Source organism: Podarcis cretensis (genome assembly GCF_951804945.1).
Source record: "Podarcis cretensis genome assembly, chromosome: 13".
Taxonomy (NCBI): domain Eukaryota; kingdom Metazoa; phylum Chordata; class Lepidosauria; order Squamata; family Lacertidae; genus Podarcis; species Podarcis cretensis.
Window position 1 is genome coordinate 46,293,024 of NC_137182.1, and position 26,555 is coordinate 46,319,578.

Consider the following 26,555-nt stretch of genomic DNA (forward strand, 5'->3'; position numbering starts at 1 on the left):
CACTTATCACACTTGCAGGGGCTGATAGGAGTGGTAGTCCTCAACATCCAGAGGACACTATGTTGACTGCCCCTGTTCCCACACAGACGGACAGCAACTCTCTCCAGTGTTTTGGACCAGGGCCTTTCTCAAGTCCAGGGGTTGAAACGGGTGTCGTTGGCACGACAAGCACGTGCTCAGCCACGGAGCTACAGCTTTTCGCTCATGGGAGGCTGAGGCAAGAGCCCTGTAGGCAAAGCAGCAGCTTAAAGGATGGGTTGTGTCAACACCCCCTCAACCCCGGTTCAGGATAAAAGTTCTGGGCGTCCGGTTGAATCAGGCTTCCTTCCGGAAGCATTCCAGAGTCATACGCGAGGTCTTGGCAGCGCTTGCCCAAAGCCCTGTCGTCATCTATCGCTTGGACTGGGCCTCCACAACCTCGTTCGTTTCTGCTCTGCACGCAGGCAGAGCATCCTGCCCTCTGGGGAGCTGAAACACGAGGCAGCCCAGCCGTCTCTAAATGCTAACCCCCCCCCCTTTAAGGGCCAGCTGCCAGAACAGGCCCTCCAGCCAGGCTAGCGCACTCCCGGGTGTGGCTCTCGTTCTTCCAGCTGGGGAAGTTGACCGCAACATGGCTGCTCAGCCTGGCCAGAGGCTGCCCAAGGAACTTGGAGACAAAATAGGAGGCAAGTCATAGGAAATGGAGGAGGGGAGGCTGTCAGTCTGACCCTGAGGCAAGCAGCAAAGGGGGATGGCAACTCCACCTATTTTAGGTAAAACAGGAGCATGGAAAAGATCAGACATCCATTTTATTGCGCGTTCTTGACATTTTGCGCTTGGAGAGTTTATACGTGACCCTGTTTTGTGGCTGCAGAGGTTTCAGGGCAGAGATACGACTTCAGTGCATCTTGGTGAAACCCTGCAGCTTTTCATACTGCAAATGCTCTGGTTTTATATTTTGGCCCTCCTTTCATTGCTCTATGGAGCAAGAGCAAACATAAGATGTGCTTGCAGGATCAGGCCAATGGCCTAGCTAGTCCAGCATCCTGCTTTCACAGTGGCCAAGTGCACAGAAGTGCAGGCTTCTAGGCGGCAATAAAGTCAAAAAGCACGAGGCAAGAATCGCAGAATAACTCATAAAGTGGAATGACGTGCAGACACACAGCAGGTTCTTATGGAGAATGGTCCAGAATAAATCCACCGCTCATGCACTAATATTGCACCAGTGGTATGTGTTGCAGAATACAACCCACAAAAACAAAGCCCAACTTCGAAGAGCCCTTGTCTGACTAGGATTTCGCAGAACAGGGTTCAAATCCCCACTCAGCCATGAAGCTCACCGGGTGACCCTGGGCCCGTCACTGCCTCTCGGTCTAATCCAATTTACAAGGGTTGTTGTGGAGATTACCATATTTTTCGCCCTATAGGGTGCACCAGCCCATAGGGCGCACCTAGGTTGTTGTTTTTTTTGGGGGGGGATAAAGGAAAAAAAATATTCCCCCCCCCAGGCTCCGCTGTGCTCCCCAGGTTTCGGGTTGCAGGCTGCTGTCCACAAGCCTTGGGAGCCCGGCGGGAACTCCCGCAGGCTCCCACGGCTTGCGGATAGCTTCCTGAAGCCTGGAGAGCGAGAGCCTGCATTTGCCCCATAGGACGCACACACATTTCCCCTCCATTTTTGTAGGGGGAAAAGGTGTGTCCTATAGGGCGAAAAATACGGTAAATGAGGAGGAGGAGAACTATGTATGCCTTGAGCTCCTTAGAGGAAAAAGGTGGGATATAAATGCAATAAATAAATAAATAAGAAAATGACCAGGCTATGCATTGTAGTTGCATCAGCAGTGGCCAGCATGATGCCCCTGCCCAGATAGAACTGAATACAACTCCCATCATCTCCAGCCTACATGGCTGATAGTCAGGGATTATGGGAGTTGTAGTCCAACAGCATCTGAAGGAGTACTCCTGCATGGCATAATGACATGCCAACCAAAACTAGCTACAGTGGTGGTAGTGAAGTAGACTCTGGTCCTTACTGGGACCGTGGGAAGGGAAGGAGTATTTGATTTTCCACTTGGAGCCATTTTCCGGCCAAACCTTTCCTGCCCACTCAAAGCTGCTATTCCACCAAAACCACCCCCACCGCCGTCCGACAAGTAAAAATTGTAGCCCTTTTTTTCCTCCAGGGCTTTTCTGATTCTCTAAAGGAACTCACAAAACAGCAGTTGCTACTTGACCCAAAGGGACCGTGACACCCACTTCAGTCCCTGCCCCTGCCTCCAGCACAAAAACATACCCAAAACATCCCACAATCGAGTGAATCTTCCATACTTCTGTGTTTCCATGAGAATCTCCCTCCCTCCCTCTCTCACACACACTCACACACAAAAACACATCAAGTTTGTAGCCCTTATGATTTCCAAAAGATACCTGGGGGGGGGGGAGGAATATAGGGACTGGTGAAATCTCAAGTTATACAGGAGTGGGCACTCAATGCATGAGTGTTTATATGGTCAGGATGCCAAGCAAGGGCAGAATAGCTCAACCCTCCCCCTCCAAGAAGTGGTAACAAAAACTATGCCAAAGAAACTATTAGTGCAACTGCTGTAAGCTTGCATCACTCCACTAAAATACTTTAGCATTCCTCAGTGAAGATTGTGGAGGGGGGCAGAGAGAACCATTACGGAGAGCACATATCCCTGTATAGATTCCCTTCATTTCAAATCCAATGCCACAGCTTCTATTTACTTCTGAGCCCAAGCGAGTGCCCTTATCAGCTGCATATAAACTCTCCTGGATCAAAAACTGGGCAGGGCAGGAAAGAATGTGCCAGTCGTCCCCTCTAAAATCCCCCCTCCCTGCATCCCAGCAGATTTAATTCCCAGGCTGACTGTTCCTTTTTTAAAAAATTGGCCTAGATCTCGATTCCAAACCCTGCCACACAGGGACACACCCTCGAACATCCCCCAGCACGCACATACAACACACACAATGCTCTTCCTCTGCAGGCTTCAGACTTCCAGTCTGTTCTCATAGCCTCATCTTACCTGTTCCCATACCTGACGGCTGCGAAACCACGGCCAAGCAGAAGAGGGGCCGCTGAACACATGCAAACATGCACACACATACATGCATGGCGGTGGACTGGCGACGGGGAGGTGGGGTGGCGAGGAGGCAGGAATGAATTTGGGACAGCTGTCTCTCAGGAGACAGTTGCAAGGATATCAGCTGCTGGGTATTTTAGGCCCGCCATGTGGGTAGAGAAAGTCAGGCTTTGTGCCTGTCAGGAAATAGAACAGCAAGGGAGGCAAAGGAAGAAAGCAAGGGGATGGGCCTGTAGAGAAAGGATGTGTGTGTGTTTGGAGGGGTATTGGTCGGCAACCGGCGGCCGTCAAACCGAAACACGGCCAGTGTAAAGTCCTTGCTTGGCCTGCTGCTTCTATTGGGCCCTAAAATCAAATGCCAGAAACCTTTAGCCCCAGCAGCTCCAAGAGGCTGAGAAAATGTCGCTCAGGTTGAACCCCCCCTCTGAATACAGCTCCTCTCCCCAATTGGCCCAAAAACGTGGCCTCCCCTATACCACCCCCCAATTGTATATTTTCATACATATGAAAATAAAAATCAGTCCTCTGTGTGTGGACTAAAGGGAAGAGAAAAGAGAGAGAAAATCATGGGAGGGAGGGAGCAGGAATGGAATGGAGTATCCTGGAAGAGGGAAGGACTGTCTGGCTCCCTGAACTAGGAGCACTCCAGTCTGTGGGTGAGCAAGGGCGGGTTCAAAGCAGCCTGCTCTGCTCTTTCTCATTCCTGCATTGCAGGGGGCTGGACTAGATGACCCTTGGTGTCCCTTACAGCTCTACAATTCTATGATTCAGTTGCGGGCCTCTCTTGTTCTCTCTGTGACCAACCACAAACACCCTCTGGGCAGCACTATAAGATTGCAGAGGAAGTCGGGAACTTCGGGCCTAGGGGCTGAATGTGCCCCCCCCCCAGGTCTTTATCCGGCCCTCATAGCTCTCCCCAGGCAAAACCCAGGTTCACACACCCCAGAGTGTTTTTGCCTTACATGCATCCAAGTTTTCTAATAATGCTGGATGGAGGATAATGGAGGAGTGTGTGAGTGTATGTAGAAACTAGCCTCCTGTAACAAAGGTAAATTTTACCTTTGTTGCTCTGTCACCTTCTGCCTTAAGCTCTGCCTTACCCTGGACTGGTGGCCCTCAGGAGGTTCATGCAGAAGGGAATGTGGCCCTCGAGCTGAAATAAAAGGTTCATGGTTCCTGCTTTACAATCTAAAGCACTGAGTGTGGACTGAAAGGTTGCAGAGAGACTGTCTGCCCTGAAAACCACGTGACTGCCTTCCCCAAAGCCAGAGCTTCATCTTCACATCTTTTTGAGATTCCCTTTAGGCTGTGTCTAGGCTTGAACCTGTACAAGCCACGGAGTGGGGGTGGGGGGCAGAAGTAGGAAAGGAAACGTTCCCCCTTCTGCTTCTCTGTTCAAAGAGCACCTGCTTTATTTGCCTCCTTCATTACCATTCGGGAAGAAGAGCAGGCCTCTCCCTTTAGCAGCAGGAGCGTAGGCCGCAAGAGTGCAGCGGTTGCTACAGCAACCCCGTAGCCGGTACCTTACAGCTTGCCCCCCACCTAAGCCTCTCAAGCCTTTGCAGCCACAACGAGGGGCCAGAAATTCAACAGGAAAGCTCCCTCCACACCTGTTGAATTCCTGCCTGCAGTTTTTGCAGTCATTTAGTGCACAGGAGCTTTGCTGGGGTGGAGTGAGAGGCTATTCTGCCCCCATCCTCTTCTGCAGAGCCTCCTTCCTCCTTCTCTCTCCACCCCCTTGGCCAGAAAAGCCTCCATCTTGATCCTGTCCAAAAACTCTCGTTCTCAGCCCCTCCTTACACTCCCCACACGCTCATCATATCGATGACAGGGAGGGAAGGCAGAGCATGCATGACCAGCTGAGGAGCAGCACATATCCAACGCCAACCGGCCGCACGCCAACGTCCCCCGGGGAAGGCCGGAGCCAGGCGCCTCCCAGCTATAGTTCCCTCCTCTCCCTTGACAGGCTGCAAATCTGCCTGCCTTGCAGCTGATCTTCAGCATTTCAATGGCAGCTTCCCCCCCCCCCCCAATTCCAGGCTCCCAGGAGAGACACAGCCATGTTTTGGGAGTGGAGAGAGGGAAAGCATTCAATAAAAGCAACCCCGTAGCCGGTACCTTACAGCTTGCCCCCCACCTAAGCCTCTCAAGCCTTTGCAGCCACAACGAGGGGCCAGAAATTCAACAGGAAAGCTCCCTCCACACCTGTTGAATTCCTGCCTGCAGTTTTTGCAGTCATTTAGTGCACAGGAGCTTTGCTGGGGTGGAGTGAGAGGCTATTCTGCCCCCATCCTCTTCTGCAGAGCCTCCTTCCTCCTTCTCTCTCCACCCCCTTGGCCAGAAAAGCCTCCATCTTGATCCTGTCCAAAAACTCTCGTTCTCAGCCCCTCCTTACACTCCCCACACGCTCATCATATCGATGACAGGGAGGGAAGGCAGAGCATGCATGACCAGCTGAGGAGCAGCACATATCCAACGCCAACCGGCCGCACGCCAACGTCCCCCGGGGAAGGCCGGAGCCAGGCGCCTCCCAGCTATAGTTCCCTCCTCTCCCTTGACAGGCTGCAAATCTGCCTGCCTTGCAGCTGATCTTCAGCATTTCAATGGCAGCTTCCCCCCCCCCCCAATTCCAGGCTCCCAGGAGAGACACAGCCATGTTTTGGGAGTGGAGAGAGGGAAAGCATTCAATAAAAAAGGCTTCTCTTTCCTCAAGAACAACGGAAAACGTTTCTGGGGTGCTGGCCCCCACCATACACTTAACAGCTTCTACACAATTCTCAAATTATCTCTAAGCAGGCCAGTCATACTCAGAACCCTATTTCGAATGGTGGAACTCATCCTGGCCCATGAGAAATAATAATGATTATCCCATATACTGAAAGCAAACTGTGAAGATCCTTAGGTAGCCAAAACTGTGCCGTCTACAGACAACACAGCAGGCTTTTGGGAACAGTCTCTAAGACTAGCTACTGTCGTACCTCGGGTTAAGAACTTAATTCATTCTGGAGGTCCGTTCTTCACCTAAAACTGTTCTTAACCTGAAGCACCACTTTAGCTAATGGGGCCTCCCACTGCTGCCGCTGCACGATTTCTATTCTCATGCTGAAGAAAAGTCCTTAACCCAAGGTACTATTTCTGGGTTAGCAGAGTCTGTAACCTGAAGTGTCTGTAACCTGAAGTGTCTGTAACCCAAGGTACCACTGTACTGTAGTAGAACGTAATCATAATCAATTATGGGGTGTAAACCCCAACACCTCTCATTTTAAACATTAAATACCAGAGTCCTGCTTTCCGAAGGAGAAGAAAATAAAGCAACATGGGCAGAGATTCAGACTTTTAAAACTGAGGGAACAAGTCCCTATTTGGACAGCAGCACTTTTGTTCTGAGAAGGGGGAAACTCAGAGGCAGAGCATGCTAAAACTCCCAGATTCAATCCCTAGCATCTCCAGGTTCAATAGGCAAAGTTTCTTACCGCACTGCCTGAAAACAATCTTCTGCCAATCAGTGTAGACAATATTAAGCCAGATGAGCCACTGGCATGACTCAGTATAATACAGCTTCCTAATGAATTCTAGGCATGTTCATAGATTCTCTGGACAGGGAGAGTCAGTTCAGGCATCCTTCCTACAAGTAGAATGCATGACAACATGTGTGTGTGTGTGTTTATGACACTCTTAAGTCCAGCGTCCTCAATTAGCAGAGACAACCCTCATCCGACAACATCCCACAGCCATTCTTCAACCGATGCAAGCAGGCCCTCCGCCCTCCTCAAATCTGGGCTATGCCCTAGAAACCTGGAGTGATCTAGCCAGCTCTGCAGTGACAAGGGCTTGTTTAGGTGACAGCTCCCTGGAGGTTCACACTCCAGAAGGCAGCAGCTCCTAAAAGTGGGGCAAGCTGAGAATGGGATAGATCCTCAAAATATCAAAATGGAAGCTCAACCCAAAGCCTGAGGGCCGCCTTCCCTCTGGAAAACTTTCTGGGGGCCACACGTCAGGGATGGGCAGGGTCAGAGGCAAAGGCGGGCAGAGGAACGAAAGTTAATTTTGCCTTTGTATGGTCAGCTGCTTACTAAACACATTCCCATACCCATCTCTAGCCTGTATCTAGAAAAGCAAGTGGAATTTTCATAGTTCAAGAGCACATCTCAGTCAGGCAAAAACACCAGAGGAGGATTTGAAGAAGGACCAGGAGAGAGTGTGGCTGGGAAAGGGTCCTGAGGAGCAGCCTAAAAGATGTGAGAGGTCTGGCCCCAGGGCCTTAGATTCCCCACCCCTGCTATACACAATGTTCCTCCTTCAAGAAACCTGCTGCAATATTCACCTAAGTCCAAACCACATGCTATGCGGTAAGAAACTTTGCCTATTGAATTCCTGCTCCTCATGCAGCTTGGGACTGAGGAGACCCAGGTTCAAATTCCAAGTCAGTCAAGACAAGAGGTTCACTGGTGGACTTTGTGCTAGCCCCTCTCTTTCAGCCTCGCCTACCTCACTGGGTTGTTGTTAAGAATAAAGTAGCCAAGTAAGCAGAGCAACATATACCCTTCCCTGAGCAGCTTGAAATAAACCTCCACATAAATGAAACGAACACGCCCCACTGGCACCCCTTTCCACCCCCACTGGCACTCCAGATAACTTTACATGGAAAAAAATATCACAAATTGGTATTATCTGTGAAAATGTTAAATCACTGGCAATTGCAAAATGCAGGGGCAGGCACCTCCCTCCCAGAAGCAAAGCACAGGTGCAGGATTCTACATTTTGATCAGAGGCTCAAGACACAAGCAACGGTCGTGGGGTGGGGCTTTTGCACAGAATGCCAGACTAAAAGATACCGTTTTTCAGATAACAAGTTACTAGTCCTCATTATTCAGGGCCGTACAGGCACACTGCGCTGCAGCCCAGGCTTCTACAACAATTTGGAGCCACCAGATAAAACACCAGGGAGGAATCAGAAAGGGTAGGCAAAGCCAAGAGGTGAATCCGTACCTGGGTACAATCAAGGACTTATTGGAGAAACTGCAGACAGGCTCCCTGCAGATGCGACTTGGCTCTTCCAAGCCACAGCCCCTTCATGGATCCTACCCTTTTCCAACCCTTTTCCATGGAGAAGGGAAATGCGTCTTTCCGGACGCAGGAAACGAGGAGGTTTTAGTTAGCATCCTCTCACTGCAGAGGAAAGGAAATGCTTGGAAAAAAGGAACAGCCAGGGACGGGGCAACAGTTGTTCGGCCAGCACTGCCAGAGTGTTGTTTTCTTATCATTTCTAAAGGGCCATCTATGCGCAAAAGCTGTGCTTTTTATACCAGGGTGTGGGAGAGCAGCAACTCCTCCCCCCCCCCCGGTGCAATTTTCCCAACAAAAAGTCCTACATCCCCTGTTCTTTGCCCCTGCTAAACTAGATTTTTTTTCCTGCATACAAATCTATCTGTCATATATAGTCAAACAGATGCTTCAAGTTGCGTTTTTTCAGGTTACGGACCTGCCAAACCCGGAAATACCATTACGGGTTACTTCCGGGTTTCAGCAGTTGAGCATGCGCAGAAGCGCTAAATCGCGCTTTGCACATGCGCAGAAGCGCCGGATTGCAACCCACACATGCGCAGATGCGGCGCTGCGGGTTGCGAACATGCTTCCCGCACAGATCACGTTCACAACCCGAGCGTCCACCGTATAGCTCAGTTGGCTAGAGTGTGATGCTGGTAACACCATTGGTCGCGGGTTCAATCCCTGTACAGGTGAGCTGCATATTCCTGCACTGCAGGAAGGTCCCTTACAACTCTACAATTCTCTTATTCTATGACCCAAATTCCATATACGGCTGTGGTCGCCTCACTTAAAAAAAATACTGTTCTGAGTGATTATATACATGCAGATGCACGCATCACAGCACATTACTTTCAATCTGGAACAACCAGTTCACCTGCTTTCGCTAATTTGGAATAAATGTAATGCGAAAGAAACAACTTTCTCCACAAGCAGTGGAGCGAGGTGGTAGAACAGACTGTGCCACCTTAGCCTGCAGGTGAAGAGGAGGGGTTGGTTGCTGAGGGAGGTGGGAGTCCACATTATAAAAAAACACACACCAATCTGCTATTTTAAAAAACAAAAAGCCTAGGATAGCAGTGAGAAATGTTCCAGACTCCAGCTTTCCCAGCTACACTATTTTTCCACTTGCATGCAGATGTGCTGAGTGTGTGGTTTGTTGGGTTTTCTTAAATCCAGGGAAGCATTTTAAAAAAAGAAAAAGGGAATCCTCCCCGCTTGCAGCCTAAACTGGTATAATCCACTCATTTTACTGCATGTGTTACCCCAACAAAACTTAATGTGTGCGTGTGTGTGTGTTCAGAGCACAACGCCAGCTAAAAAGTCAGCTGCTTTAAAATTATCTGTCAGCATCAAACCCGTCTGAGGCAAGTGGTTCTGGCCACTTCCCAGATGTGGTCCGCTCAGTAAAACACGTTAAAGCCCTTTAAAAGCCCACACAATGCTCTTAAAATGGGCATCCTGGATTTCCAGCGTTTCCCGACATGACCTAAGGCCGTTATGAAAGAGCTGCCATGCACTTAATCGCCTTTCTTCCAACAATAGCCAACAAGAAGCCACATGCAGGTTTAGAAGCAAGGCATGATGGGAAAATCCATCACCTGCAAACACTGTGCATCTGCTAGTTGCGAGTCTGGGCCTTACTAAAGCCAGGAGCAGAGCATCCTAAACCCGTATTTATTAGTGCCACTCAGCCACTAGTATTACTCAAGGTAAAGCAATAAAGAAGAAAAGAGAGTCCCTCAGGATTTGCAGAATACACTTCTCTCTCAATTGAAAAACAGGAGCCAGTATCTATGCAATCATAGGTGCTTATCTGATATATTGGGGGGGGGGGCACAGATTTTTGGCCCAGCAGGCCAGATCTTTATCTTCCTCTACCCTGGAATATAACTTTGACAAGTGGGTAGAGCACTTATCAATCATCTGGCGTCATGACGACATCAGGTGACCGGTAGGTGGGCGGACCTGTCACCTGCAGAGGTGGGGTCTGCTTCAGCACAGAATTTCTTGCACAGAGAGTACTTGTGAAGCAGGACTGAACTCTCCACTTACCAACCGATGAGCAGAAACTTCGATCATGCTCTCTGCAGGGGTCTGCTTCACCAACCCAACAGAACTGAGCCACGTCCCCCTGCCCATCAGTGGCAATGAGTTCCATGGACAAGTTACTGACTGCAATATCAATACCACACCTTTCTGAACCCAAATAGGGCAAGGCAGCTAAGAACCAAAATGAAACTGTCATCAGGTTTAAAACAAACAAACAAGTTTTATTTCCATGATCAATGAGGGCTAGCGACCTGTTATTTGCAAAACAGCATCTCAGCTTCTGGCAGATTTTGCACAGCAACCCCACTACTAATCCTTATATTGTTTAGGCCTCTAACAAATTCTCTGAAAGTGTGACACTGAAAAGCCCATTAAAACAATAAAGTTTTTATCTGGCATCTAAAGATACAGACAAGGGCCTGAAAAATCTACCTAGGCAGTGTGATTCACCAGCATACATAATTGTGACAAAATCTGCCATGATGCCAGCACATCAGCAGAACCTGCACACTCATAGACTCTTGACCAAAGCTATTGCCACTTGTCAATCCAGAGCAATGCCAGTTTCAAGTGTACTCCTGAACTGTGAACTATTGGAATTTATTTTGTTAGTTTGGGTCCAGTTTTACAATCTGTTAGGGTCATCTTGAGTCCTGATTCTGTCTCCTGAGGCATTAGCTACCCCTCCCAGTTTGGTGTCATCTGCAAATCCCCTCAATTCCCTCAGCCAAGTCATTTATAAATGGTCCCAAGACAGAACCCTGCGACACCCCACTTCTCACTTTTTCCCAGGATGATGAAAAACCATTAGTGAGCACTCTTTGGGTTCAGTCAACCAGCTACAAATCCACTTAACAGTTACTTCATCCACATTTGCCAGCTCCTCATGGATCTCTTCACAACAGCGTTCAAAACTCCCATTGTTCTAGGCACATTTTGTGACAAGGAATTTCATTAGCGTGAGCCGTTTCTGAGCTCTGGGTGCAGTACTGCGCCTAAGATTTCAGATTAAAACTGCAGAGTGCAAGGAAAGGAGGACCTTTTGCTGCCTCTCCACTTCCAGTCACTCTCTGAAGACTGGAGAAGAGATTCTCTTAAGAATATTAGGGGGGCAGACAAGGAAAGCCTGACTTTGTTTTTTGCAGTCTTCCAATGAGGACTAGACAATGTGAGAAATGAATATAAGATTTTAGCTGCAGTTTTCATTTTCATTTTCAGCTTTGTATTCTTGCTATCAAAAAAGTGTGCCTAGACATTCTGTTGTTGTACCCATTACCTAGGTTTAAGGTGCCATTTAGCTCCCAGCTTTCATATCTCAGTTTCTAACACTGCTTCACAACTGTACACATCCTTTACATACAATTTTACTTCTACTTTCCTGTTTGGTCTATTCCTTTTTAATAGGTTATACCCCTCAATTTCTACATTCCAGTCATGAGTCTCATCCCACCAGGTTTCAGTAATAATAATAATAATAATTTATTTATACCCCGCCCATCTGGCTGGGCTTCCCCAGCCATTCTGGGTGGCTTCCAAAAAAGTATTAAAATACTATAATACATCAAACATTAAAAGCTTCCCTAAACAGTAATGCCTATTAGGTCATATTTGCCATCCTCTATTAAGAGCTCAGATTCATCTTGCTTGTTTCCCATTCTCTGGGCATTAGTATAAAGACAACTGAGACCATAAGCCATCCCCTCCAGCTGCTTCCTTCTTTAGAAGGTTTCTGGAGTACCACCTCAGTTCCCTGTATATCAACGAAGGTATTATCTCTAATATCAGGTTTGACTCTGTCGTCTATGATATTGTCTCCCTCCCTCTCAGTATTTAGTTTAAAGTTGTCCTGATTGGGTTCCCCAGGCCTCCTGCAACCACTCCCAGCCCACACCTAGTAGCTGAATAAAGGGAGGGATTTGTCCACAGACCACAAAAAGATCTCCTTCTTCTTCTTCTTCTTGAAAACCAAAGTTTACCCCAAAGTTGAAAATGAAAGGAGGAAATGGGGAAGAACAGACTCTGTCTCATTGACTCTTGGCTTACACCAGGGTGAGTCACAAAACTGTGGTATTCATCAACTGCAAAGCAGATACTTCTGATTTCCTAAGAATATAAGGAGAATGCTGATGGAACAGGCAAATGGCCCAATAGTGGCCAAACTGCTGTCTGTGGAAATAAGCCCACAAGCAAGACGCAAGTGCAACAGCACTCTTCCTACCAGTGATTCCCAGAACCTGGTATTCGGAGGTATACGGTCTCCTCTAATGACAGAGGTAGAGCTTAGTCATTGTGACTAGCAGCCATTGGTAGTCTGATCCTCCATGAATTCCTCTAATCCTCTTTTAAAGCTATCCAGGTTGGTAGCCATCACTATCTCTTGCGGGAGCAAATTATGCTGTGTGAACAAGTACTTGCATTTCCCTGGATGTCCACAAATTCTAGAATTACTCCAAGATGAAAGGCAGAGTGAGAATCGTGGCCACAAAGCCAAACACACAGAACCTCTGAGGCAGGTAGAGTTCAGTTGAGTTAAGGGAGAGAGGAGAGGTGAGTGGGGAATTATCCTTCAGAGTTACTCCAAATTTACACGCCCCAAAAAGGAATGATTGCAAAGAGGCCCTTACGATTCATTCCAGAGCGAAAAGAGGTAGTAGGGGTGAAATCCCAGGATTTCAACTGAGTGAAGAAAGGGTAAGTCGCTAGTTCAGGAGAGCTCATATTAGTTGTTTTCTGGTGAACGAGCCCAGTGAAAGTCAATTGCACTGATGGTCACTAAGTGTTACTCCAGCTTTAAAACAAAAGAAGCCAGACAGTTGGGCTATGTACACACTGGTAGATGGCCATCTTTCATGGATGCTTTAGCAGAGATTCCTGTATTGCAGGGGGTTGGACTAGATGACCCTTGGGGTCCCTTCCAAATCTATGATTCTACAAAAACACAGTGAGGTCACTCCCTCCCGCTGTGTTTCATGCTGCATTTGAAAGCTGCTGTGCACACCAGACTGGGAGGGGGGCAGACATGTCTTCATCCAGTGCGCATGAGCAGTTTGGTTTCCCCCAGCCCTGCAAACCACCATGCTAATTCCATGCTAACTCCTAATTTATGAAGCCGTCATCTGGGCATGCGTTGTCCACTCTTCGTGTACAATGGCTGCCTCAAACGTACAGTGGTACCTCAGGTTAAGTACTTAATTCGTTCCGGAGGTCCGTTCTTAACCTGAAACTGTTCTTAACCTGAAGCGCCACTTTAGCTAATGAGGCCTCCTGCCGCCACGCCGCCAGAGCACAATTTCTGTTCTCATCCTGAAGCAAAGTTCTTGACCCAAGGTAGTATTTCTGGGTTAGCGGAGTCTGTAACCTGAAGTGTATGTAACCTGAAGCATATGTAACCCGAGGTACCACTGTACAGACATCAGCTTAACCCCAAAGCGAACATGGCCTACGTTTTCAGATCAATTGGAAGCTGGTTGGAGGGAAACGCATCGAACGGCTGCGGCTAACATCATGTGTACAGTGGTACCTTGGGTTAAGAACTTAATTCGTTCTGGAGGTCCGTTCTTAACCTGAAACTGTTCTTAACCTGAGGTACCACTTTAGCTAATGGGGCCTCCCACTGCCACCATGCCGCCAGCGCACGATTTCTGTTCTCATCCTGAAGCAAAGTTCTTAACCTGAGGTACTATTTCTGGGTTAGCAGAGTCTGTAACCTGAAGCGTCTGTAACCCGAGGTACCACTGAGCATGGCTTCCAACAACAGTGGTGGGAACAACACACTGAAGCCAGAATAAACAGTAATGTGCACACAGTCTTCCTGGCTCCAGCAGAATTACACCTGGTTCAAACCAGGTTAAGGAGCTGGTGGGACAGAGGTTTAACAGAGGAGGATCCCCCCCTAGTTTACAGCAGGGTGGAAAAAAATCAGCCCCCATAGAGAGCTCTTCCTTATTTACAGCAGGAATACACGAGTAGAGTCCATTTAGCTATATTATTCCAACGGAGCACAACTTGATCAAACCTAGAGAAAGCTGAAGTTATACTACTCAGTATCCCTTATGCTGGGTAAAATTGGGCTCCTGAATCAAACCCAATTTTTCTGCTACCAGAAAGACACTGGAAGTGTCTTTGTCACAGTACGATCTCTTCTCCAATTAAATTATTTTGCTTTGTAATCAAAGACTCCTTAGGGATGCGGGTGGCGCTGTGGTCTAAACCACTGAGCCTCTTGGGCTTGCCAATCAGAAGGTCGGCGGTTTGAATCCTCGCAATGGGGTGAGCTCCCATTGTTCGGTCCCAGCTCCTGCCAACCTAGCAGTTCAAAAGCACGTCAAAGTGCAAGTAGATAAATAGGTACTGCTCCTGCGGGAAGGTAAATGGTGTTTCCGTGCGCTGCTTTGGTTTCGCCAGAAACGGCTTAATCATGCTGGCCACATGACCCGGAAAAATTGTCTGCGGACAAACGCCGGCTCCCTCGGCCTGAAAAGCGAGATGAGCGCCGCAACCCCAGAGTTGTCTGTGACTGGACTTAACTGTCAGGGGTCCTTTACCTTTACCCAAAGACTCCTAATGTGCTGAACTACAGTACTACTTGGGGTTGTGTTGCTGTTTTTCATTTAATTTTATTATAGGGGTTTTCTTCTTTTTTTCATTACTCTGATTTTCTCTTTATCCGTGTGTGCTTGTCTTTCATGAAATTTCAATAACCAATTTATCACTTTAGTAATCTTTTAAAGTCTTTCTACTTTTTGGGGACAAATTTGTGTGTGTGTGTGTGTGTGTTTAAAAAGGCAAGATATTTGGCAACTCTGCGTGTATTCAGAAGCACTCTTTTTTGATGACATCACATATTCCTGCCTTTTTTAACTCTCTGAACTGTACTTTCTCCCTGTCTGCGACCAAAGTCTGTCCTGTCATTGTGTTCGTTTAATGGGCTCTTTTCTCATTTGAAAAATCAAACTGCTCGGATGAATCATTCAAAATTGAGACCACATGAAGCAGGCAGCTTTGTAAATAAACCATTGAAATTGGCAAGTGTGGGGGAAGAAGGGAGAGAAACACTCATTCTTTAACCCTGGACATATTTTATTCCCCATACCCTGTTGCCTACTTTAATTTTGGGGGGAGGAGAAGACCCTTTCACTGCTGTTCCTTTTTGGTTGGGCAAATTTATTCCAGCCCTTCAGTTTTTCCTCTGCTTCAGATTTCTGGAGAGGGTGGGGGCGTTCCTATTACTGTAAGACTTTTCACGCTCCCAGTTCCAAACTAGCCTCCCTTGGGAGCGGCTTAAGAAAACACATGTAATCCATCCAGCAATAAGGCAGAGATGTTAATTCTCCTCTTCTCACCCCCCACCCCCAATTTCACTTGAATTTTAAGCCTGCGAGGGGAGGTGACAAAGGATACCCCAGAAAGTGAATGTGGAATTGGTCCCTATGGGGCAGAATCTTTTCCAGCTCAAGGACTCTTGGGAAACATGGGGGGGGGCACATGTGAGTGGTGGGTGGAGCCAGAGACAGAAGTGGGAGGGGCAATTGATCTCTGAACAGCCATGCAAAGGAGAGACGCTTCCACAGACACACACAAACACACACAGTGTGCTCAAAGACGGCCCTCCACCCAGGCGAGCAAAAGGCATAATCGCAGCTGAAGGACAGATTCCAGCCAGGCAAAGGCACCTGAGGAGTGTGTGCAGCAAGAATGGTGAGGGGTGTCTCCTGGGGAGGGGGTGTGGCCTATTATGGAGAGAGACCAGAGGTGTGAAGGACCACAGATTCCCTACCACCTTTAAAAAGAACATTATAAGTGTTGCTCTAAGCCAGGGGTCAGCAAGGTTTACCGCCCATGGGCCAAATCACTCCCACAGAGATTGTTCATGGGCTGGACTGGCGCAGTGCCACACCAGAAATTGCGTCTGCACATGTCCGCGGTGCCAAAAATCACTTCTGCACATGCCCAGACGCCGAAAATCATGCCCGCGCAGAAGTGATTTTCGGCGTCTGGACATGCGCAGGTGCAATTTCTGATACATGCGCATGTGCAGACGCAATTTCTGGCGCCGCTCGGCAAGTCCCCGCACCGCGCTGCGCCAGTTCAGGGGCGGCTCATGGGCCAGTAAAACGGTCTTTGCAGGCTGCATCCGGCCCATGGGCCGCACGTTGCCGACCCCTGCTCTAAGCCTATGTACTTGGAAGACTGGATCCCACCCAGCCTAGTCCTTCGCTTCCAATCTACCCTAGGGACCAGATCCATTTCTCCAAAGGAGATTCTCCCAAGCCTACAGAACGAAGAAGCCCAGCTACACCCACCCGTCCACATGGTTGCCAGGGAGTGGGTGGGGAGACGAAAGGCGCAGAAAATCCTGAACAGGATCCGCCCCCTCAAACTGCTGGCTTTGATGTTCCAATGAGCGACGGAACCCCCCTGCATCTTAGGAGAAGATTTCCAAAAGGTTAGGTTGCCTCTCCCCACTGGGACCATTTTCTCTCCTAAATAAGAACACCTTTGTTAAGCCCTGTTTAAAATGAAATAAAAACCCTTTGTTAAGCCCACTCTCCCAGAAACTCCCTTGCACGAGAAAGATCCATTACCCTTCAGTTCCAGGCTGCCTCCGGAGTATTTCCACGCCAGATTGGGTCGACCATCCACAATGCAAAAAAAAAAAAATCTCTGCAAGGCGGGGGAACTTCACATCTCCGAGTCACTTGAGTTTTCAGAGAAAAGCCAGAAATCCAGAGGCGGACTCGCACACACACACACACACACGCACACACACACAAAAAGAAAAAAGCAAGCCAGCTTCCAGAATGGGGAAAAACCGTCCTCTTTCCTTCTCTCTGTTGTTACAGGATGGTTACAACAGCTGCATTCTGCAAGCCTGCCGCAACTCAGTCCTCGCCAGCCGTCTCTGCCTGTGGTCCTCCAGAGAGAGCTTGCCCGTAAAAAGAATCAAACCGCTCCTTGTTTCTGAGTTGGCTGCTGGAAAAAAAGAAAGGGAGGGGAGGAAAAAGAAGAGCTGGTCCTCCTCTCCTCTTGTCTGATGAGAGGGTGCCGGGTGGCACAAAAGCAGGAAGGGAAGGGTTGGGATTGGCAGATGCCTTTGCACACAGGAGGAAACCAAGAGAGAGACAGAGCACAGCACGCCTTTTTTCTCATCCATTGGGAAGGGAAGGGAGTGGCAGTCGGAAAGGTGGGAGACAAGCACAGAGGACTTATTCATGGAGCCGGCTTGCTGGAAAGAAGCAAGAGGACCTAGGGGATTTGCTTCTGCAAGAAGCAGCAGCCAGGAGCACCAGTTTGGGTGGCTGTGAAAGAGGGTGAGGGGAAAACATGGATCAGGCTATCCATGGCTCCTGGCCACGATGGGTGTGTTCTACCTCCACGGTGCCTCTGAATTACAGAGGCATCTGACCGGCTGCCACAAGAACATGATGCTGGATTAGATGGGCCATTGGGCTGATCTTGCAGGGCTCTTAATTCCCTCAAGTGTTCCTCAAAGGTTCTGGAAGTCAAGACTCATGAGGAATGGTTGAGGGAGCTGGGTATGTTTAACCTGCTAAAGAGGAGACTGAGGAGGAGGAGGAGGAGGAGGAGAAGAAGAAGAAGAGGAGGAGGAGGAGGAGTTTGGATTTGATATCCCGCTTTATCACTACCCGAAGGAGTCTCAAAGCGGCTAATATTCTCCTTTCCCTTCCTCCCCCACAACAAACACTCTGTGAGGTGAGTGAGGCTGAGAGACTTCAAAGAAGTGTGACTAGCCCAAGGTCACCCAGCAGCTGCATGTGGAGGAGCGGAGACGCGAACCCGGTTCACCTGATTACGAGTCTACTGCTCTTAACCACTACACCACACTGGCTGAGAGAAGATACGACAGCCATCTTCAAATATCTCAAGGGCTGTCACATGGAAGATGGAGCAAACCTGTTTTCTCCTGCTCTAGAGACCTGAACCAATGGATCTAAGTTACAAGAAAAGAGATTCCAACTCAACATCAGGAAGAACAAGAGTTGTTTGACAGTGGAACGGACTCCCAGGGGAAGTTGTGGACTCTCCTTCCTCGGAGGTTTTTAAGCAGAGGCTGGATGGTCATCCATCATGGATGCTTCAGCTGAGATTCCTCAGGGTCCCTTCCAAATGTACAATTCTATTATTCTTGTGTTTATGTTCATCTGGCCACCAACAGGCCATGAAAGATGGGCCAGAACGATGCAAAACGTTGATATGGGTGGAGATTTGGCTAAGCTATGCCAACTCATTGCAGCATACACCAATGGTTTATTTAAGAGAGCGCCACCCTTTTCAGGTTAAGGCTTGCTCTCTTCTCCCAGGGTTAACATGCAGTGTGCCAAATAATGACTGCAAAAAGAACCCATTGTTATTACAAGCAGAAACCTGCAAACACACACAGAGAGAGGTTAACAATTCTGGGAACTCAATTCTTTTCGACTGTGGCATATCTATTTATTACATTTTTGCAACCCCGGCCTTTTGCCACAGAGCTCAGCGCGGACTACAAGATTTCCCTGCCCCCAGGTTAAGCCACACAACACCCCTGCGAGGCAGGTTAGGTTGGCCACTGGAGAGGATTGGGTCAAAACGCTTCTGGCTGTGGAAGATCGATCATGCAAGATATATGTCTAGTGTAAACTGTTTAAGATGCTCCACCTTAGGGTGTAGGGACCATTGGTCTAAAAATAATTCAGGGTGTTTTGTATATACACCGTTTAATATGTTTACATACGCACTAGTTGGTTAATATGTACTGTGAACTAAGATGTAAGTCAAACCATTGGTTCATCCAATCAAATACTGAAGGCTCCATGGTTTCAGCCAAGAGTCTTCTAGCAGCCATTTTAATTACCCACAATGCCCCTGACATAGCACCAACCCTAGGCACTGTGGGAAATTAAAATGGAAGCCAATTGCTGCTACCTGCCACTACCTGATAAGCCCACGGCGGGAAGGGGAGACACAGCTTTGCCACCCCTAAAAAAACAACAACCCAAAAACCCCTGCAACCAGCCTTGACCTTATCTCCAAACACACTTGTTTATTAGAACAGTCATTCCTGGGCTTTGTTAAACCGTAGCTGTGGTACTCCAGATCTTGTTGGCCTACAACTCCCATCATCCCCTGTTCTCTGGCCACACTGCCTGGGGCTGATGGGAGATGGGGTCCCCAGGCACTTTGGCTGCAATCCAGAGAGCCCCGCAGATCTCAGTGCGACTATGTCTCTATGGAGCTTTGGCCTTTTCCCTCCCCAAAAAATTCCGTAACGACGAAGGTGGGATTCGAACCCACGCGTGCAGAGCACAATGGATTAGCAGTCCATCGCCTTAACCACTCGGCCACCTCGTCCTTCCTGGCCTCTCTGTGCACAACATACACCTCATTTGCTGACAGCAGGATCTGCACCCTTTTTTTTAAAGCTTTCATTTCTTAAATCAGAAATACAATTTTCAAGGGACAGGATTTAAAAATACCTTTTAAAAAAACTGCTCTGTGTGCAGAAACAGGCTCCTGCATGCATAGTTACTGTTTCTTTGCACAAGAGGGTTGCGCAAGAACCTTATTACATAAGAGGGGGTGGGAATCAAATGTAGCCAGACATCCCACTCTGAAAGCTTTCTTGCACAACTTTCCCCCCACTGCCGCCCACACCCTGTGCCAAAAGCTGTCTGTATTGCCATGCACTAAAAAAGAATGATAATAAAAGAAACTATACCTGAAAAGAACTTGGGTTTGCCCACCTGCACAAATTATGCAATTTAAGGACCTTATTTCACCGTATTTTGCATCGTTGTTTCTACAAATATCAAGGGACGGTCCGCAGCAACAATGCCTTGCTTCCGTGACTTCTCAAAATCTTATTCAGCCACCCCTTCAGCTTCCAAGACTGAACAAGCCTTGCATGCATCAAGCTGGCCTCAATAAGAACTAGAAACTTACCAGGGGGGAGGTATAAAAGGGAAGCATCTCAAGGAGCTGAGCTTTGCTGCCAAAGTCGCACCCTTTTGTGCGTGTGGCATCTGCATAGCTCTCTCTGGGCACACCCCAGGTTGTAAAGCGCTTGTGCATTCCTGCACAGAGAGTAGGGAAGGATTTATTGCAATGCATAGAGATTTCTGCCTCAGGAGCAAGCAAAAATATTTTTTGTCCCACGTGTGCTGGGTATGGGCCAGGGCGAGGGCATAAGAGCAAGGTTGTGAAACCTACAGATCTGTTCTGCCAACCCACTTGTGGCTTGAAATCAGGTAAGGTGTTTTAAATCACACTGCATGTGCTAATTAGCAGGCTGGTGCTCAAATGTTGTGTCAACACCTACACATTAATAACGGCAATTGCCGCTGTCTGTACTTTTCTGCCTCTGTTTACATCCACAGCCCTGTGTAGAAACACCAGCAACTCAGGAGAACGCTTCATATGAGGTGGGTTTGTAATGCAAAAAAGGCTCGTGACAAGGATGAGAAACTTGCGGTGGTCCAGATTATTATTATTATTATTATTATTATTATTATTAGCATCAGCATCAATTTATATACAGTGGTACCTTGGGTTACATACGCTTCAGGTTACATACGCTTCAGGTTACAGACTCCACTAACCCAGAAATAGTACCTCAGGTTAAGAACTTTGCTTCAGGATGAGAACAGAAATCGTACTCCGGCGGTGTGGCGGCAGCAGGAGGCCCTATTAGCTAAAGTGGTGCTTCAGGTTAAGAACAGTTTCAGGTTAAGTACGGACCTCCGGAATGAATTTAGTACTTAACGCGAAGTACCACTGTACCACCCTTTATCAAAAGATCCTGGGGGGTGTACAACATTACAAACACATTACAGAACATCAATGATAAAAACTTGCTTGCTCCCAAGCATTAAAGGATATGAAGAAGATCTGCGGAAGGGACATGGAAAAGAGTTAAGAGCCTCGGACATAAGATCCCCAGGTTGATGGAATGGAACTGACAGAAAGGACTGGCAGAATCCGAAACCAGGGAGAGGAGTTGATGGAAGAAGATTGGAAAATTTAAAGTTTATATATAGAAATATTGCAAAATTAATGAGTGATAGAAAAATGATGGATTGATATTTTATGGATTTAGCATAAATGTTATAAGGAATTAAATACATACAAGCATTTTAGTTTTAATGTTAAAATAAGGTTAAGGGGGGGAGATAAAATTGGTGAAAGGAGGGAAAGTAAAGTTATATTATATTGAGATAAATTACAGAACAAAAATAAGATAAATGGAAAGGATTTGCTGAAATAGATAATTGAATTAGAATACAAAAAAGGGAGGTGCGAGGAGGTCAAGGAAATAAGCGAATGAAAAATAAGTTGGGAAGATTAGTTGTGTTTTTGTTTTTGTTCTGTTTTCTTTTGTTGTGATGTGTTGTTTTGTTTTTGCCTGGTGTTATTGTTATTGTTTTTATTTTTGCTTTTTGTAATCCTTGAAAATTTTAATAAATATTATTTTTAAAAAATAAAAATAAAAACATTGCTAAAAAGATGATGAAAAGCACACCGACAGATAGCCTAAGAAAAAAATAGCCATCATAATATCAGTCCTCTCCCCCACACTTTGACAGATGTTCCTGGAACTACATCTCCCATCTTCCCTGACCACTGGCCCTGCTGGGCGACCACTGGGGGCGGCCGCCGAGACCATATAACACCTTGAAAGACCTACATTGGCTCCCAGTACGTTTCCGAGCACAATTCAAAGTGCTGGTGTTGACCTTTAAAGCCCTAAACGGCCTCGGCCCAGTGTACCTGAAGGAGCGTCTCCACCCCCATCGTTCTGCCCGGACGCCAAGGTCCAGCACCGAGGGCCTTCTGGCGGTTCCCTCATTGCGAGAAGCAAAGCTACAGGGAACCAGGCAGAGGGCCTTCTCAGTAGTGGCACCCGCCCTGTGGAACACCCTCCCACCAGATGTCAAAGCGATAAACAACTACCTGACATTCAGAAGACATCTTAAGGCAGCCCTGTTCAGGGAAGTTTTCAACGTGTGATATTTTACTGTATTTTTGGTTTCTATGGAAGCCGCCCAGAGTGGCTGGGGAGGCCCAGCCAGATGGGCGGGGTATAAATAATGAAGAATTATTATTATTATTATTATTATTATTATTATTATTCAACGTCCAGCTACCAACCCCACCCCCATCCCAGATGCATGTCACAATAAAATGCTTTAGTTGTTCAGGTACTGCAAGACTGTTGATGTTGTAGCAGCAGACTCACACAGTTCCCCCACTGGAAATCAAGTTGTGATCCTGGGGGTACGCTCCATTTCATCCCCAACAAATAATTATGGGAACTCTGAATGCCAGGCCCCTTTAAATCAGTATTTTACTACTTTAAACACTCACGGCTTCCTCCCAAGAATCCTGGGAACCGTCGTTTGATAATGGCACTATTGTGAGTTGTCAGCAGACCCCGATTCCCTTCACAGAGCTACAGTTCCAAGCGTTCCCTGAAAAGGCGAATTAATGGTTAAGCCGTTCTGGGAATTGTAGCTGGGGAATAGTGGTTTACTGATCCCGCTTCCCAGGGAACTCTGGGAATTGTAGAGACGAGATTTACAATGCCACCACCCGCTCCACCCCCCCCCCTTTTTTGGGTGGTTATGTTGAGACCCAACTGTTTAGAAACTTTTGAAAACTGGCACACGCTTTTCCCAGAGAGGAGGCTAATGAGTCACTTTCCGAGAAAGGGGGAGCAGTCCGCAAACTGTCTCGTGTCCATTGTCCCTTTCCAACACAATGTATACTTCCTTCCAGGCGGAATGAGAGCCCGGTAAGCAAGCAAGCTCAATGGACATCTATGCATGAAGAGTCGGTGCCCTCCCTGTCCCTAACCCTTTTAGAAATTAAGAAGAAGAAAAACAGCACCCATAGGTGTGGACAGGAAGGTTTAGATTCTGGACTTAATGGTCATCTGGGGTGGAAGAACCTAGTGCATAGTCACCATGCATTTTAAAAATATTTGAAGTACAAGCCCTCAAAAAAAAAAGAATTCTGGGAACTGTAGTTTACTGTGCTTCCAAATATATATGCAGCCTCATTCTAAAATGTGGTATGCCCACCCCACTGAATTTGGAAGCCCACCTGCTATTTGTGCAGTGTAGCACCCTGGCCCGCTGCTCCAAACTATTGCCCTTACGGTGCCTCCCCCCCCCAACCCCGAGAGAGCTGATTTCAATGCCAACAGTCCCTTTCACTCGGCTCCAAATTTCCACAGAGTAGTGATAGTGCCAATTAGCAAACTTATATCCCCGTCTTCCACCCGGAAGAGCCCAGGTGAAACAAACACAAAAGTGATAAAGCAATGCCCTCAAAAATAAAATAAATATATACTTAGTCAAGTCACTAGTCCTCAATGAGGTGAGAAACCTGTGTCTGACTAGTACCACCTGCAGCAGCACAGGGAGGTTCTTAGATAACTTAATGCTTCCCAAGACACAACACTTCCAAAATCTGTGAGGCGCCGACCTCTTTTCATCTTTGGCATGCTTAATGCATTTTTTAAAAATTTTAACCATGAACAAGCTTTGAGCTTAAACAGGGCCTGCGGCCATGGACCCTGTCCCCAGGATCAGAGATAAAGAGAGAGAGAGAGCAGTTCTAAGCATGCACAGAGCGCCTTCCGCTACGGAGTTATCAAAATAAAAATAGGTTTCCTGGCACACACTATAAAAACATTTCAGGAAAGTCGACCGGCCCACACCCCTGTTGAATGATAGCCCTGCAAAATAAACACAATTACCGCCTCCTGATATCTTACCTGCATTTCCTCTGACACAGTTTCCCTGGTTTCTGAAGGTCTGAGGGCCTCCCACAAAAAGCAGGCAACGAGCACCCATATTTTTCACACAAAAAAGCATTCTGCATGCCGGGAAGTGACACTGGCTGGCGACATTATTATGAATCTCTCCTGTGGCAATTTTTTTCTTGCGAAAAGTCACTTTATGGTTCCGCAGTGCACAGCTGAAGGCGGAATCTGAACCCAGCTCTCCCCTAGCCAGACTCCTAAGACGGAGTCCACTAAGTCAGGCCAACTTTGACTCTGACCATTTCCCCATGCAGCCAGTGTTTCACGGGAAATAAAACAGTGAAACAATTAAAGTCCATCCCATAACTGTCTTTATCACCTTGGCCTCCTTTCAACCTGTCTCGGAAGCAGGAAATTCTTCCCCATCTCTGCGCTGGATGTAATTGGACCATTCAATCACTCCCAAAGTGAGCATTCAAGAAAATTCAGCTACTTCTAGGGTTGGCAATTGCCACTCTGCAAGACTCATGGTTCTCAGCTCAGATATATCAAATGGCACCTTAAACCTAGGTTGTGGTTGCCACAACCAAATGTCTAGGCACCATTTTTCTTTGTTGCAATGAGGTTTATTGTTATTTATCTCTATACTGCTTTGTATTTTAAAGAAAAAAATCTCAAAGCGGTTTACAAACATTAAAACATCAAATAAAGAAATCCAGAATAAAACAAATGCAAGCTTCAAAGAAAATATTTCAAATCCTTCTCTAAGTGACGTATATTTATTTACCGGCTTAATTTATAGAGCTGCCCCATAGCAGAAAGGCTCTAGGGAGCCAGGGTGGTATCACAGACATGGCCAAACTTGGCCCTCGAGATGTTTTGGGACTACAACTCCCATCATCCCTAGCTAACAGTGGTCAGGGATGATGGGAATTGTAGTCGCAAAACAGCTGGCGGGCCAAGTTTGGCCATGCCTGGTAGAGGACAAGGAACTGGGAGCCCTGGGTTCAAATCCCCACTCAGCCATGAAGCTCACTGGATGACCCGGGGCCAATCACAGACTTTTAACCTACCTCACAGGGTCGTTGTAAGGATTAACTTAGGAGAGGAGTGAACCTTGCGAGAAAAAAATGGGATATATATGCAATAAATGGGCTCTTCTGCCTACCTGCTCAAAAAGCAGGAGGGGCCAGTCAGATGTCAGTCGCTAAGCTGGCACCCAGAAATCACAACTGGACCTGTGCCAGTCTCAAAACTTGGCTGACCCCTGGAGAATTTCTAACACTGCACGGATAGTATGCACCCCGGAAATGATCTCTTTCAGCTTCTGCCTTCTGGAAGGAGGTACAGGGTTATAAAGACTAGGACTAGCCGCCTGAGAAACAGCTTTTATCCAAATGCGGTTTTGGTTTTAAACGCAGTGTAAGGTAGTCTCTGTGGGAGTATATTGCATTTAATTATGGGGTATCAGACTTTTTAGCAGGTTAACCAGGCTGGGATAGCAGGCTTGTTTGTTTTTGAATGTCTGATGTAGATTTTTTCAATTTCGTTGCTCTGTATGGGACAATGGCAATAAAGATGTATCGTATCGTATAGTGAACCTTTTTTTGTACCCAGGACCGTTGACCCATGGTAAAAGAGTTTGCAGGATTCTATAGCATCCTCTCTCTCTAAATCCCTCTCTCTCCATCCCTCCATGCCACTTCATCTGGCTAACAAGCTATATAAAATTTGGGCAGTTTCCCCCGAAAGGGTGAGCCCGTTTGGTCTGTTGCAGCAAGAACAAAACATGGCAAGGCTTTCCATGGGCCACTCCGCAAAGCGCAGCCCTGACTTGGCAAGCATATAAAGGGATTTGCGACACCTAAAGGCTAGCCGATTTACTGTGGCGTAAATCCACATGGACTGGAGCCCACTCCGTCAGATGAGTTGGCAAACGCACATCCACATGCCCAAGTGTGCGCTGAGCAGGTCGGGATGTAAACAACAGGGGTCCAGGGAGCAGGTAACACAATTACTATCATCTGACGCTTCAATTAAAGCGGAAAGGGATGCCAAACAAGCACAGCAGCGGCCACTACTCATTGCCATATTGAATTAGCCCCGTCTTTACTATGTTTCATTTCACATGGGAAAGGGACATGGGTGGCGCTGTGGGTTAAACCACAGAGCCTAGGACTTGCGGATCAGAAGGTCAGCGGTTCGAATCCCCTCAACGAGGGGTGAGCTCCCGTTGCTCGGTCCCTGCTCCTGCCAACCTAGCAGTTCGAAAGCACGTCAAAGTGCAAATAGATAAATAGGTACCGCTCCGGTGGGAAGGTAAACGGTGTTTCCGTGTGCTGCTCTGGTTCTCCAGAAGCGGCTTAGTCATGCTGGCCTCATGACCCGGAAGCTGTCTGCCGGCTCCCTCGGCCAATAAAGCGAGATGAGCGCCACAACCCCAGAGTCGGTCACGACTGTACCTAATGGTCAGGGGTCCCCTTTACCTTTACATTTATTTCACATGGGAGTCTCCCATTATAGTTCCTCATTTGGAGAACAGCGACCTTCACAATGAAAATAAGGCTTTTTGGGGTGGGGGAGCCAGCAACTTCTTTTAAAGACAAAGATGATGG

At 47.5% G+C, this 26,555-nt stretch overlaps 1 protein-coding gene across 2 annotated transcripts in view; it reads right to left on the reverse strand.

Annotated features, from left to right (window-relative positions):
• Window positions 1-26,555, reverse strand: part of ARHGEF15 (Rho guanine nucleotide exchange factor 15) — a 60,845-nt gene that overhangs the window by 26,610 nt on the left and 7,680 nt on the right. Inside the window, exon 1 of one of the 2 annotated variants that reach the window (XM_079951545.1) lies at window positions 16,760-18,268. The exons of the other annotated variant lie outside the window; for it this stretch is intronic. The gene's annotated coding sequence lies outside the window, so the exon portion shown is untranslated. Of the gene's footprint in view, window positions 1-16,759; window positions 18,269-26,555 lie in introns of those variants that run through there. 2 annotated transcript variants of the gene reach the window in all.